The following is a 13,778-nucleotide window of genomic DNA, read 5'->3' as shown; positions in this document are numbered from 1 at the left end:
AGCAAAGAATCTTCGAGTATTTGAATCCTGGAGCGATACTTTTATTCGAGCTTTTAGAAATGAAGCAGTGACCATTTTTTTAACGTTCAAATGGAAAACTGTTAGAACTATACTGGAATAAATCATATAAACCTTTACTACAACTGTTTCGAAATCAATTTCGGTCTGCTTCACGATGACACTATCAGCTGTCTACTTATAGTAAACGTGTTGACATAACTGTAGCAATTATGATTTATATGTTCGTGTTAAAGATTCATTCATAGTTGATATTCGACTCTTGTAAGTGTCGAACACATTGTGAGATGAACACACAAATCTCAGTCTCTGTCCTCGTGGAACATCAACACTGGGTTTTGATTGGAGATGTTTCGGGGAAATGCTCTTACTCAACCATTCTGAACATTCGTCTTTTTATATATGTATACACTTCACATATATATGTATACATTTCGCATATATATGAGTTATTGTAGAGCGTATTATGCCTACACTAAGGATAATAATGCTTATTGTAAACAAGTAAAGATTTACATATGTTTTGTTATATTTGTTTATGGTAAATACATCAATACATGTTTATATCCGCCTCAGTACAAGTCTGGCTGTAGTGTTGAGAGGCACAAGATATGTAAACAGTTTAGGTCAAACACGATTCTTGGCCTGTACATGGGAGGCGCACTTTTATTTTGTCTGAAATATTTCGCAGTCACAGCTGGGTAAAGTGATATATATATATATATATATATATATATATATATATATATATATATATATATATATATATATATATATGTATGTATATAATATACAGAGGACGTCATTTCCCCATTCAGAGAATTTTACTGTATAATATAATGAAGGCACAACACACGTATTCAATATAAAAAATAACATTAACAGACCATATGAAGGAAATATTCCTCGTCTAATAATGAAAGGTTCTCAGAGTCAGGTAATCAAGTCATTATTATTATTAAACTCGTCACAGTTTGTGGGTTATGGTTGTAAATGTTTCTTCACGAGGCCAGGTTGTGCTGTGCTAACTGTCGTCTGATTAATGACATCACATCCCCTGAAGTGGGAACCCCTTACTCTGGGGCTGCTGTCGCCCCCTCACTCTGTGGGGGCAGTAAAAATTACAATAAATGAAACGGCAACAGAAAATGAGGACCATTAGTCTTTATGTGAGGGGGGGAGTTAACAGGAAATGGGGGGAGGGACAGAGAGAGAGAGTAAAAGGGAAGAGAATGTGTGTGTGTGTGTGTGTGTGTGTGTGGTGTGTGTGTGTGTACACCCATGAAAGCCAATAATTATAGTACAACCTTCACTTCTGCTAAAGAGAAGCCCCCCCCCCCCCCCCCCCGCACCCCCAGCTTACCTCATGACAGAGATAAGCCTTATCACACACAGTCCCTAAGACACAAACGTACATTGAACCACAACAAGGATATCGCCCTTGAGGAAGACAGGCTTATTACTATCTTCTCGTGTGCCTTTGAAGCCACTTGGGAATGATATTGTGAAACCCCAGTTATTGACCCATCCTGCTGGGTCGTACCAGTCGTTCCCAGGTCGTACCAGTCGTCCCCCAGGTCGTATCAATAGTTCCCCAGGTCGTCTTGGGGGTCTCTTTTGATCTTAGACGACCCCACCTACATGTGGATCAGGGGACGACCCCATCCACATGTGGACGAAGATGCACGTCCATATGTGTGTGTGTGGGGGAAGGACGACCTCACGTGTGTGGGGCGGGTACGACTGTTTCAAATCCCGGCCATTAAACTGTATCCTACAGGATTTAACGGGTCGTTTCCTGTCCTACAGCAATATAAGCCTTAATGGGTTTCGATTCCCAACATGTAGGTTAAAGGGAATTGAACTCGACACTGAAGACAACAGAACATATGTGCTCGTGCTGAACTCCCTCACCTACCATGACTGAACGCTGCTCCTGGTTAGGTTTGAACCTTGTGTTGCTCATGGATGGTAGAGCGCCGGTCCCAGGGATGGTGGAATGATGGTCATTAAAGAAACTTAAACTGTTCCTCAGAGATGATTGGACGCTGTTCTTTAGGATTGACTGATGACTGGCTGTGTTGGAGGTAGATAGGTCAGTATGTAGACACCAGGACTGAGAAGTAGATACGGGTATGTGAAGAAATAGAAATACGCAACATCATCAAACAACACCTAACCTGACTACACTCCTGGGCCACACACACGACCAGTGCCACACACATGACCAGTGACACACACACACGACCACTAGTGTCACACACACGACCACTAGTGTCACACACACGACCACTAGTGTCACACACACACGACCACTAGTGTCACACACACACGACCACTAGTGTCACACACACACGACCACTAGTGTCACACACACACGACCACTAGTGTCACACACACGACCACTAGTGTCACACACACGACCACTAGTGTCACACACACGACCACTAGTGTCACACACACGACCACTAGTGTCACACACACGACCACCAGTGCCCCACACACACGACCACCAGTGCCCCACACACACGACCACAGTCGACCACAGGAAGTGTGACCAACATTTTCATCATCTCGTGAAGGAAGACAAATTAAGTTGGTATTAGTGTTTTTGTAAGCGACTTTTGGCTACGTTTGTTGGCAACGTTGGTGGGGCTATCCTGACGGAAACGTTTGTCAGGTCTGGCCAGGAAGGGAGAGACGTTTGTTGCGCATCCGTGGGAGGGGAGGAGGGGGTAGTGCCAGGGACATCAACCGTGGGGGGGGGGAGGGGAGGAGGGGGTAGTGCCAGGGACATCAATAGTCATCAACTGTTGATGAGTCACTCGGGACTCCGGCCAAACGATACTTCATAAAAACTGAAATTGGAAGAAAAATTGAAGATGTATCCTGGCGTCGGTCCTGGTGCCGTCTACCTGATCACTCCCTCCGCCATATTGTGACATGTTTATCGTATCTTCTCTTCCCATTTTTCATTTAATTCCTCAACTTCTTGAATGTTTTTCAACTGATGTTTTCCTTTCATTTTTGTACAGCTAACACAATCTCCAACGGTACAAGTGTGTTCTTAGCCTGAGAGTTGCATTGACTTAGATTACATTATATTACAGTAAGATTACATTATACGACAATGAAATCTCATTAGAATTATATATTTCAACTCGTCGTACATGCATTCAGAATTGATGTAATTGTTCTAACTATCAGTCAGGCCTTTCTTGGAAACTGTCGACTGATTCTATTGTTTACATACAAAATATTTATTAGACTATAATCCAATGATTACAAGATGTGATCATTATTAATGTATGTTATTAAACAGGTCCCAGTTTGACTTCTTGATCACGACGGTACGGCCACTGAGCACAACGGTACGACCACTGAGCACAACGGTACGACCACTGAGCGCAACGGTACGACCCTAGAGCACAACGGTACGACCACTGAGCACAACGGTACGACCCTAGAGCACGATGTTAAGACCCTTGAGCCTCGACCTGTTAAGGTAAGTCGTTGTGGTGTCTTCCTTCCTTCCTTACATGGCTAAACTTTGGAACTGTTTACCTTCTCGTGTCTTTCCTCACACCGACCACCTGACACTGTGTCAACACATGTTTTCTTCTGCTTCAGTAACTTATAGATTACTGTGTTAAGACAAACAAATAACATACATAAAGATAAGATTATAACGCAATTATTTTCATAGATCTGGCCCTCATCCCATTTCCTTCACATACAGGAAAACGTAGGAGGATTTGCCACATTTTGAGAGATATAAAATGTTTCTCACCCCCAAAATATCGTTTGTATGCCTCCCGCTGTCATTAATAAGACACGTCCACGCCTCCAGATTAATTAGCCATGTTTTAATTAGTTATGGTGTTTTCTAAATAGTTTCGGCTTGACTAATGAGGTGTTAGTGTAGGGGAATTCCACGGTGCCATGTTCAAGTGTTGGCAAGGTGAATGTCGACATGACTCAAATATCTTGTATATTAAAGACAGAGAGACAGACAGGGAGGACTCGTTACAAAATTATCAAGTTTTATTATTCCATAAACTCAATTTTTCACACACATATCCTTCTCAAGTCCTGCATGTAGCGAGGAGGTAAATGATAACACACCTCAGTGTACGTTACCTTAGCAGGTTGTAACACTATAATTCCCACACCAACACTTTGACTCGTTTGAGAACATGAATGCAAGTATAGTGTCCCCCTGGTGATCGTTAGCGCTGACTTCATTACCCTACAAAATTCCCTCCACGTGTGTTTTATGTACATCTTGGCGACCATGACCCACTTGGGAATACCAAATTATATGGCTTACGCTGTGTAGACATTGCGTCTGATGTATGCATAATACATCGTAGTGTGCTGGTGTGTGTGTGTGTGTGGACCTGGACTTGATGGTTGGTTAGTGCTAGACGGTCATTTAGTAAGCGCATACAACATACAACTCGTGTATACAACACTTCTCCCACATTTATAGTGTATTACTACTATTGTATATTGTATTCTTTCTTTATAAACAATCTTGAATACAATACATTTAGGAAGAGCTCACGCCGGCTATATCTTTTAAATGTTGTGTGTATATATTTTAGTGTTCAGTTTTGATGATCTGTGGCCACATCTGCTGCACTGTGGTAACATAGATCACAGGAGGATCCACACAAGTCGGGTTCACGTAATCCATTATCTATGCAAAAGAAAGTGAAGCAACGAGAGGGTTATTTACACATCCCACGCAGGTCCCAGTACACACCACGGGATATATAACCCACTAAAGTTGCTTCCCAACCCCGGGTACACACACACACACACACACACACACACACGGAAATATCAAGGCAATAAAGAGGGAAATGTAAATACAGTGACTAGCCAGCGAGCCTCCAATATGGCTGGCGGCTGCCCTGAAGCAACATTTGGTACGAGTCTACCAGGCTCAAGTTCCAACCCCTCTGGCGTCGGGCAGATATCTTGACCTTTTTAATTATATATATATATATATATATATATATATATATATATATATATATATATATATATATATATATAATACCGATTATTGAAGGGAATGATGAATATTAAGATAGAGCGGTTGAGTGGTGATAGTGATGATATATTGATGTGTAGTGATATATTGATGTGTAGTGATGATATATTGATGTGTAGTGATGATATATTGATGTGTAGTGATGATATATTGATGTGTAGTGATGATATATTGATGTGTAGTGATGATATATTGATGTGTAGTGATGATATATTGATGTGTAGTGATGATATATTGATGTGTAGTGATGATATATTGATGTGTAGTGATGATATATTGATGATAGTGATGACGGATTGTGCCAGGAGATTGATGGTGACGATGATGGTTGATGTCATCAAGTGTCTCCCGTCCCATCACCTTCCCTTCCTGTGGTTCATCTCCCCATCACCTGTCACCCCCATTACCCCCTTCTCCCGATCCGGTTGCCCCCTCAAGTCAGCCTTTGGACCAGTTAATAAGGCAATTAACTTCACCAGGAAAAAATAAACACCATCTAATTGCCAATCTAGTAGAGTAATTAAGCATGTAAGGTGCAGGAGGGAACCCCAGAGGCTATAACCAACAAGGCAGTTGGCTCGTTAACCAGGTGCTGACTAATCCAGACAAGACCAGAAGAATACCTGTTCTAAACCTGTCTGGTTCTTATAAGACCTAACAGGGTTAGCTTGTTAATTATCCTGGTTGATCACACTCGTATCACAGTCTATATCAGTCTCTTCATATTATACTTATTAGATCTCTCTCTCTCTCTCTCTCTCTCTCTCTCTCTCTGGAAAATGGTACCATCATCAACATTCCTGGAAATCAATACAAAAAATGTATTGTCAATAATCTGGCCCACTCAGCTTACCTGATACTGGTTATGATAAGCTGGAAGACTCAGCTTTACCTGATACTGGTTATGATAAGCTGGAAGACTCAGCTTTACCTGATACTGGTTATGATAAGCTGGAAGACTCGGCTTACCTGATACTGGTTATGATAAGCTGGAAGACTCAGCTTTACCTGATACTGGTTATGATAAGCTGGAAGACTCGGCTTACCTGATACTGGTTATGATAAGCTGGAAGACTCAGCTTTACCTGATACTGGTTATGATAAGCTGGAAGACTCAGCTTTACCTGATACTGGTTATGATAAGCTGGAAGACTCGGCTTACCTGATACTGGTTATGATAAGCTGGAAGACTCAGCTTTACCTGATACTGGTTATGATAAGCTGGAAGACTCGGCTTACCTGATACTGGTTATGATAAGCTGGAAGACTCAGCTTTACCTGATACTGGTTATGATAAGCTGGAAGACTCAGCTTACCTGATACTGGTTATGATAAGCTGGAAGACTCAGCTTTACCTGATACTGGTTATGATAAGCTGGAAGACTCAGCTTTACCTGATACTGGTTATGATAAGCTGGAAGACTCGGCTTACCTGATACTGGTTATGATAAGCTGGAAGACTCAGCTTTACCTGATACTGGTTATGATAAGCTGGAAGACTCAGCTTTACCTGATACTGGTTATGATAAGCTGGAAGACTCGGCTTACCTGATACTGGTTATGATAAGCTGGAAGACTCAGCTTTACCTGATACTGGTTATGATAAGCTGGAAGACTCGGCTTACCTGATACTGGTTATGATAAGCTGGAAGACTCGGCTTACCTGATACTGGTTATGATAAGCTGGAAGACTCAGCTTTACCTGATACTGGTTATGATAAGCTGGAAGACTCGGCTTACCTGATACTGGTTATGATAAGCTGGAAGACTCAGCTTTACCTGATACTGGTTATGATAAGCTGGAAGACTCGGCTTACCTGATACTGGTTATGATAAGCTGGAAGACTCAGCTTTACCTGATAATACAACTTATAAGCTGGGCCAGGAAGATTTGGGTGATGGAATCTATAAACATTTCATTGTACCTTTTCCATCACCATTTCCCGTACTCATTCCATCATCCCTTCCATTACTATTCTTCCACTTCGTCTGTCACCCCCACCCCCAAACATCACCCCTTCCAGTTCCACCTCACACACCCCGGTCACCACTCCAGCACAACCCCATCCTCACCCACCACAATAATAACCTCGTTCCTTCATCATCATTCATTAAGATGACAGATATTCATCTGTTACCAGTGTTAAGTATATATGAACGACTGTGTTCATTATACATGATACATGAACGACTGTGTTAACACCGCATCATCCTGGCTTTGAAATCAACATAATTCATATAATTTTAGAGTTAAGTTACTTTTTTATAGTATAATATCCATATAATCTATTTACATTGCTGCGTGTTGACTCGACAAATAATAAATCAATGCCAATACTAACTTTCTATTTAAATTGGAATAACTAGAACTAAATGACCAATACTAACTTTCTATTTAGATTGGAATAACTAGAACTAAATGACCAATACAAAACTTTATATCAAAATAAAACAAAATATTTAAATGTTAACATTAAGATACAAGTTTATCCTCAAGACATTACCTCGACCTCTCTCAACCTACGATGACCTCCCCTCCCTCCCTCCCTCCCTCTAGTCAACCTCTTTTAAGCCAGGTCGACCTCCCCCAGGCCATGTTGACCTTCCCAGGCAAGGTCAACCTTCCTCAAGTCACGTAGACCTCCCCCAGACAAGGTCGACCTCCCCCAGACAGGACAGGTCGATGGTCAAACACGAGTGTACACCACAACCAGGCTCTCCCTGCACGACTCCATGAATATTTTACACAATCATCAGAAACACGCACGCTAACACACACTCTCTCTCTCTCTCTCTCTCTCTCTCTCTCTCTCTCTCTCTCTCTCTCTCTCTCCTCTCCATAAAGTACGCATATATACATACATACATGTGTGCGTGTGTGTGTGTGTGTTACCGGTTATATCATTGTTGATGGGACAACAAGGAGTGGAGTCCTTTATTTCCCTGCTCCTGGATGGAGCGCACCTTCATGTTCCGGAAGCCCCACATAAGGTATCTTGTTACATGATAACAAGAACTAACAAACTTCTTCAGTTTGTTCTCAAACTGACCAGTTTTCCCTGACCTCTTCTCACCTGAGTGTTGTACTGGATGTTGTTCATACAACCTCAGGTCAACCCTGACCATCGTGGCTGATCTAAAAGGTCAACTTTGATATGAAAACAGAATGCTCACCTCGCTGGCCACGAGACTGTACTCTGGCTATCTTGCCTCGTACACTGGCTTCGATTTGCATTGTATAATCACTTCCCAAATTGCTACTTGTGTAACAATTTTTTAAGGAAATGTTATAAGACATGTACCCACGTGTGCCGCCAGAAACTGGTCAAACCAAACTCTGGTCCCAGATCTGAAACGTTTCCTCTATCTTGGCAAACCATCGTTGACATAGACGTAAGTAACAGTGGTTGTTGGGCTGTTAAGGTGAGAGCCGCAGGTCAACTTCTGGGAGATTGTTTGATTAGGTAGGAATACAGTCGTGTCCAGGATCGTCTTGCTACAACGTGTCTGAATGACCCCTTCATTACTTCATTCATTTCTATCATCTCTTCATTCACGGACACCAAAGTGGATATATCATTTCTTTTAACATGGCCTCTCTTTTTCCTCCTTCCTTTTACTTCTTCGAGAAGAGATAATGTTGATTTTTTTACTCATAGACTTACATATATCGTGTTTCATTTTCCCCGTGGACTCATATTTACCATTTTCTTGGTTTCCTCTTCCGTGTTCTATGTGTTTGCTCGGTCTGGCCTCCAGCTTCACTTGGCTCAAGCCTCCCACACGTCTTCATGTGAAGCTTCACCGTTTCTCCTCCTGAATCACGTAAGATCTTCTCAAAGCTTCATTTGAATCCTTGGCATGTATTCCATTCCCGGGAGTCCAGACACCAACGGCGGAGTCTCTCCTGCATTTAAAAAAAAAAGTATTTCATGAGGTCCTTATTTACCCATTAATGAGGCTTGCCTGAGGGAAAGCGTCTCGACCCATGAAGCAGTCTGGGAGGAACTTGGGTCGAAAACGCTTCAAGCTGCTTCGAAGCACGCGAACCCCGAGTACCGGACTTAAAGTATAGTGGTCCTTAAATTACTGGGATAATCTGCCTTCTGGACCGTAATGGACCAACGACTCGGGACATGATTGAAGTCCCATGAATCCCGGAATGCGCTTGAAGTCCCAACAAAGTCCCGGAACACATCTGGTCGAGGCAGTACCGAGATAACTGATTCAGACAGAGCTCGGTACAGCCTGGACCATCGGTGTCCCGGACTGTGTGTCCCAGTGTTGTTCACAGGACGGCAGGGACCTCTCTCTACCCCCGCCAGTGTACCAGCAATATAAACAGTAAGCAGTAACAGTTCCTTTGGCCACAGTGATAACAGTAGAGCAGTTATGTCTTGGGCTAATTACTCTTGAGTTATGATCACTGTTACATTATCCGTGTTGTGCACCAGGTGTGTGTGTGTGTGTGTGTGTGTGTGTGGACAACATGGTGGCAGGTTACTCAGTTATCAATACAAACGCAACTTGTAAATATTTCACCACAACCTCATCAGTTCTTGGCCCTAAAGGAGATGTGGAGTAGAGGGTCATATGATTCTCGTCCCTCTGTTCATACTACATTAAGATCATAATACTTTCATTCATTCCTTACCTAATATCTGCTGTTGTTGAGACATTTGTTATATGATTCTCGTTCTTCTGTTCATACATCACAGAGGTTACATTCCTGTCTTATAATTTCATTCCACATCCGTTAGGAAAGTGTATCACGTGAACCTCGCTCTTCTGTGCCCCGATCATACGGATGATACTTCACTGTGTTCCCTAATAGGGCTGCCCATAGCCCAATAGATCAATAATACAGTTTCTTCATCAGTTCTCAGGTCAAGTTACCGGGGGTCAGGTGTGACTCAGGTCAAGCTGTTGGGGGTCAGGTGTGACTCAGGTCAAGGTGTTGGGGGTCAGCTTATGATCAAGTGTTGCCTAATTATATGACCATTAAAGACATCGTCTGGTATCAAGAAATGAAATAATAACCCACTTAGGCCATAATGTCATGTTCCTACTTACACAGTATTTTGATGTTTATGAACATAATTACAATTATGCACTTTACAGCTTACGTCCATTACTTAAATGAACATGAACTTACTTTTCTCTACCTTGAGATTCATGTTATAAAGTAAGACAGACCAAATACGAGTCTTAGATTAAAGATTTGTCTAGAATGTATGATGTATAACCTCAGAATTATCTTGTATTTTGTTGTATATCATACACTCGTGACCTAGTGCTGCTCATGACATACCCAGCGCCTCCTCCTCCCAGCGCCTCCTCCTCCCAGCGCTCATTTTCCGACCAGATCCTTAAACCTTCTCATTCAACTCGTACATCTACAGGTCGAGATGGTCGAGCAGACCAGACTAGGGGGAGAAGTCGACCCATATCTACCACAGGACACAAGCAGGTCGACGTCGACCACACCAGGCGGGTAGATGGAGCGGTCGACAGGTGGGGGTCGAGTACATAACCTCGATGCTATCGACCAGTGGGGAGAGAGAGGCAGGTAGGTAGGGAGGTAGTGTGTTAGTGTACACTAGTGAGGGTGGGTCTGGCCGCTACTTCACTACAGCACCTCACTACTCCTAGTTAAGATACTTTCGAAGATACTTTACGTGCATGTGAGAGTAACTTACTTCAAAAAGTGTTGCTTTTATAAGTGAAAAAAGTTGAGAAAATAGGGATATTGATCAAGTGGGTCCGAGGTGTTGGTTAGTGCTGTAAGAAATGTGGTTATTGTGGTAGAACTGGCAATTGTGGTGATAGTAGTGTGGGAAATCTAGCAGATGTGGTCCTTGTGGTAAAATGATGCTTATCACAGAAGTGAGGCAAAACAGTGTCAACCCCCAGTAACTATAGGTAAGCAAGATAATGTTATACCACAGTTAAGGTTTTACACTAATACGTCTTAAGATTTTAACAACCTGAGTTCCAATTTAACATTATCACCACGAGCCCAGATTTTAACAATGGTTATTCATAAATCAACATAAACATCTTGTTTATCAGTTGACTAATGAAGAAGTCTTATGAATAAGTTTTATGAATGATGTTTTACAAAATTTACACCATAAGTGTAAGTGAGCTATAGCTTGTTATAGCTCTGCACTAGAGCTATAACCTGTGATATAGCTGCACCAGAGCTATAACCTGTGATATAGCTGCACCAGAGCTATATAGCTGTAATATAGCTATTCCTACGTTATGTACCTGAAATCATGTTGTACCGGAGGTACATATTTACAATGTTACATACATTTGTTGGCACAGAAAATATATTCCCCTACACACAGGACAATACAGTCTGATCCATGAAGTTTTATAAAGCTATGGAAAGCTAAAGGTTGCGTCAGCTTACTGGACAACAAAGCTTTATCTCTATACGTGGGAGAGTGATAGCAGGGTAAGCTGTTTATTGTGATGGGAGTGAGAGGTGGAGGGAAGTGAGAAAGAGGAATACAGATGATGTTCGTGTCCTCCAACAATATTGGTGGAGGAGCTGTATGTGTTGGAGATGGTGACGGCGGAGATTATGATGGTGATGCGTTATCTTTCTCGGTAGGCTATTACACACACACACACACACACACACACACACACACACACACACACACACACACACACACACACACACACATACGTCCAAAACGTAAAGGAATTTGTGTCATCCGCTTAAGTGTTGTCGATGAACGGATTCGTGTGGATGGACCATGTGAACGGCTCCCCTCCCACCCCCCCACCCCATCCCCCCCCCACCCCCACCACCCGGAGCAAACAATGATGGTGGACAGCCCTCCCTCCCTCCCTCCCTCCCTCCCTCCCTCCCTCCCTCCCTCCCTCCCCCGGCTCCCGCCCAGGCTTGATTTATGGCACTTTACCCGTGTGGGGCGAGAGAGAGAGAGAGAGAGAGAGAGAGAGAGAGAGAGAGAGAGAGAGAGAGAGAGAGAGAGAGAATGAATAACAGAATTTAGATGAGAGGTAGAGAGAGAGCCATACAGAATGCAGGAAGTAAGAAGAGAGTAAAGAACATGATGAAACAAGAAGGAAAGATGTCATAGTGAAAGTAGGGAAGATAAGTGTGAGCCAGGCTGGTCTGTCTTCCTCACACGTCAATATAATCATTAATTCACAAAGCGACAACTGCAATAGGAATTCTTGCCAGACATGATTTGGTGGGCACTTTGGGTGTGGTGTGTGGTGTGTGGTGTGTGTGTGTGTGTGGGTGGGTGGGTGAGTGGTGTGGTGTGGGTGTTGGTTGTGTGTGTGTGTGGGTGGGTGGGTGGGTGGGTGAGTGGTGTGGTGTGGGTGTTGGTTGTGTGTGTGTGTGGGTGGGTGGGTGGGTGAGTGGTGTGGTGTGGGTGTTGGTTGTGTGTGTGGGTGGGTGGGTGTTGGTTGTGTGTGTGGGTGGGTGGGTGTGAGTGGTGTGTGGGTGAGTGGTGTGTGTGTGTGGGTGAGTGGTGAGTGTGTGTGTGTGGGTGAGTGGTGTGGTGTGTGGTGTGGTGTGAGTGGTGTGTGGGTGATTGGTGTGTGGGTGATTGGTGTGTGGGTGAGTGGTGTGTGTGTGTGGGTGAGTGGTGTGGTGTGGGTGAGTGGTGTGGTGTGGGTGAGTGGTGTGGTGAGTGTTGTGTGTGTGTGTGGGTGTTGTGTGTGTGTGTGTGTGACCTAGATTTGTGACCAATGTTGGTAGTTGCCCAGGTTGGTGAGAGCAGATATGCTCACATATCTTGGTTATGCTCGGCAAGGCTTGGGTATATTTGTGCAGTGAGGCAGCAGAGCGGAAGGGAGGGAGAGATAGAGAGAGAGAGAGAGAGAGAGAGAGAGAGAGAGAGAGAGAGAGAGAGAGAGAGAAAGAGAGAGAGAAAGAGAGAGAGAGAGAGAGAGAGAGAGAGAGAGAGAGAGAGAGAGAGAGAGAGAGAGATACAAAGAAAAAGACGTGAGTTGAAAAGAGAGAGCATTGTCAGTCGCCCACTTTACCGCCATCAACCTCTCCCGAGAAAACAAAAGAAGGTCGTGTTGGGGGAGGGGGCGGGGGGGGGGAGGAGAACGACCTAATATAACGACTACAAGACGACCAAAGGAACGACCAGAGCAGCTGAGCATCCTCCCAAGTGTGTTGTCTTCCCTGTGTGACGCGCACTATGTTCCTATGGTCTACAACCACACACACACACACACACACAACTCACAACTGTTTGTGAAATGGACAAAAATCTACAAGATATTCATGAGAAGTTGTCTGGCCACTGCTGGCAGTGTGACCAGGAACATGGGCACCTACAAGGAAGGTCAAAGGTCAGGGTCACAGGGTCATAACCTCTCCCACTCGCCAGAAACAAGAGAAAAATCGCTTTGGGGTTCACAAGTGATGGAGGCCAGACCCCACACATATATTGGTATGTTCCTTTTCCTCTCTCTCTCCAGCCCAAGCTATCGTGTTCAAGGTATAGATTATGTAAAAAAGATTGCCAGATCTTTCTATCCAGCACAGAATTTAATAACCAAGAAGTCTGTGTCAGATCCGGAGAGAAAGATTCACACAAACAAATGTAACATTAACCATTTGATCATAATGATTTATAATTGTTAGCATCAAACATTTAACATAAGCCATACATCATAGTACCATTGTGTTCTG

The 13,778-nt window shown here is 43.4% G+C and overlaps 1 protein-coding gene across 2 annotated transcripts in view; it reads left to right on the top strand.

The window, feature by feature from the left end:
* The first annotated feature begins 3,370 nt into the window (after window positions 1-3,370).
* LOC139748672 (uncharacterized) overlaps window positions 3,371-13,778 on the top strand; it is a 45,478-nt gene continuing 35,070 nt past the window's right edge. For both annotated transcript variants that reach the window (XM_071661953.1, XM_071661955.1), the window contains exons 1-2: window positions 3,371-3,523; window positions 10,483-10,649. The gene's annotated coding sequence lies outside the window, so the exon portion shown is untranslated. The remainder of the gene's footprint in view (window positions 3,524-10,482; window positions 10,650-13,778) is intronic.

The sequence above is a fragment of the Panulirus ornatus genome, chromosome 5 (assembly GCF_036320965.1).
Source record: "Panulirus ornatus isolate Po-2019 chromosome 5, ASM3632096v1, whole genome shotgun sequence".
Lineage (NCBI taxonomy): Eukaryota > Metazoa > Arthropoda > Malacostraca > Decapoda > Palinuridae > Panulirus > Panulirus ornatus.
This window is presented reverse-complemented; position numbering and strand designations above follow the sequence as displayed.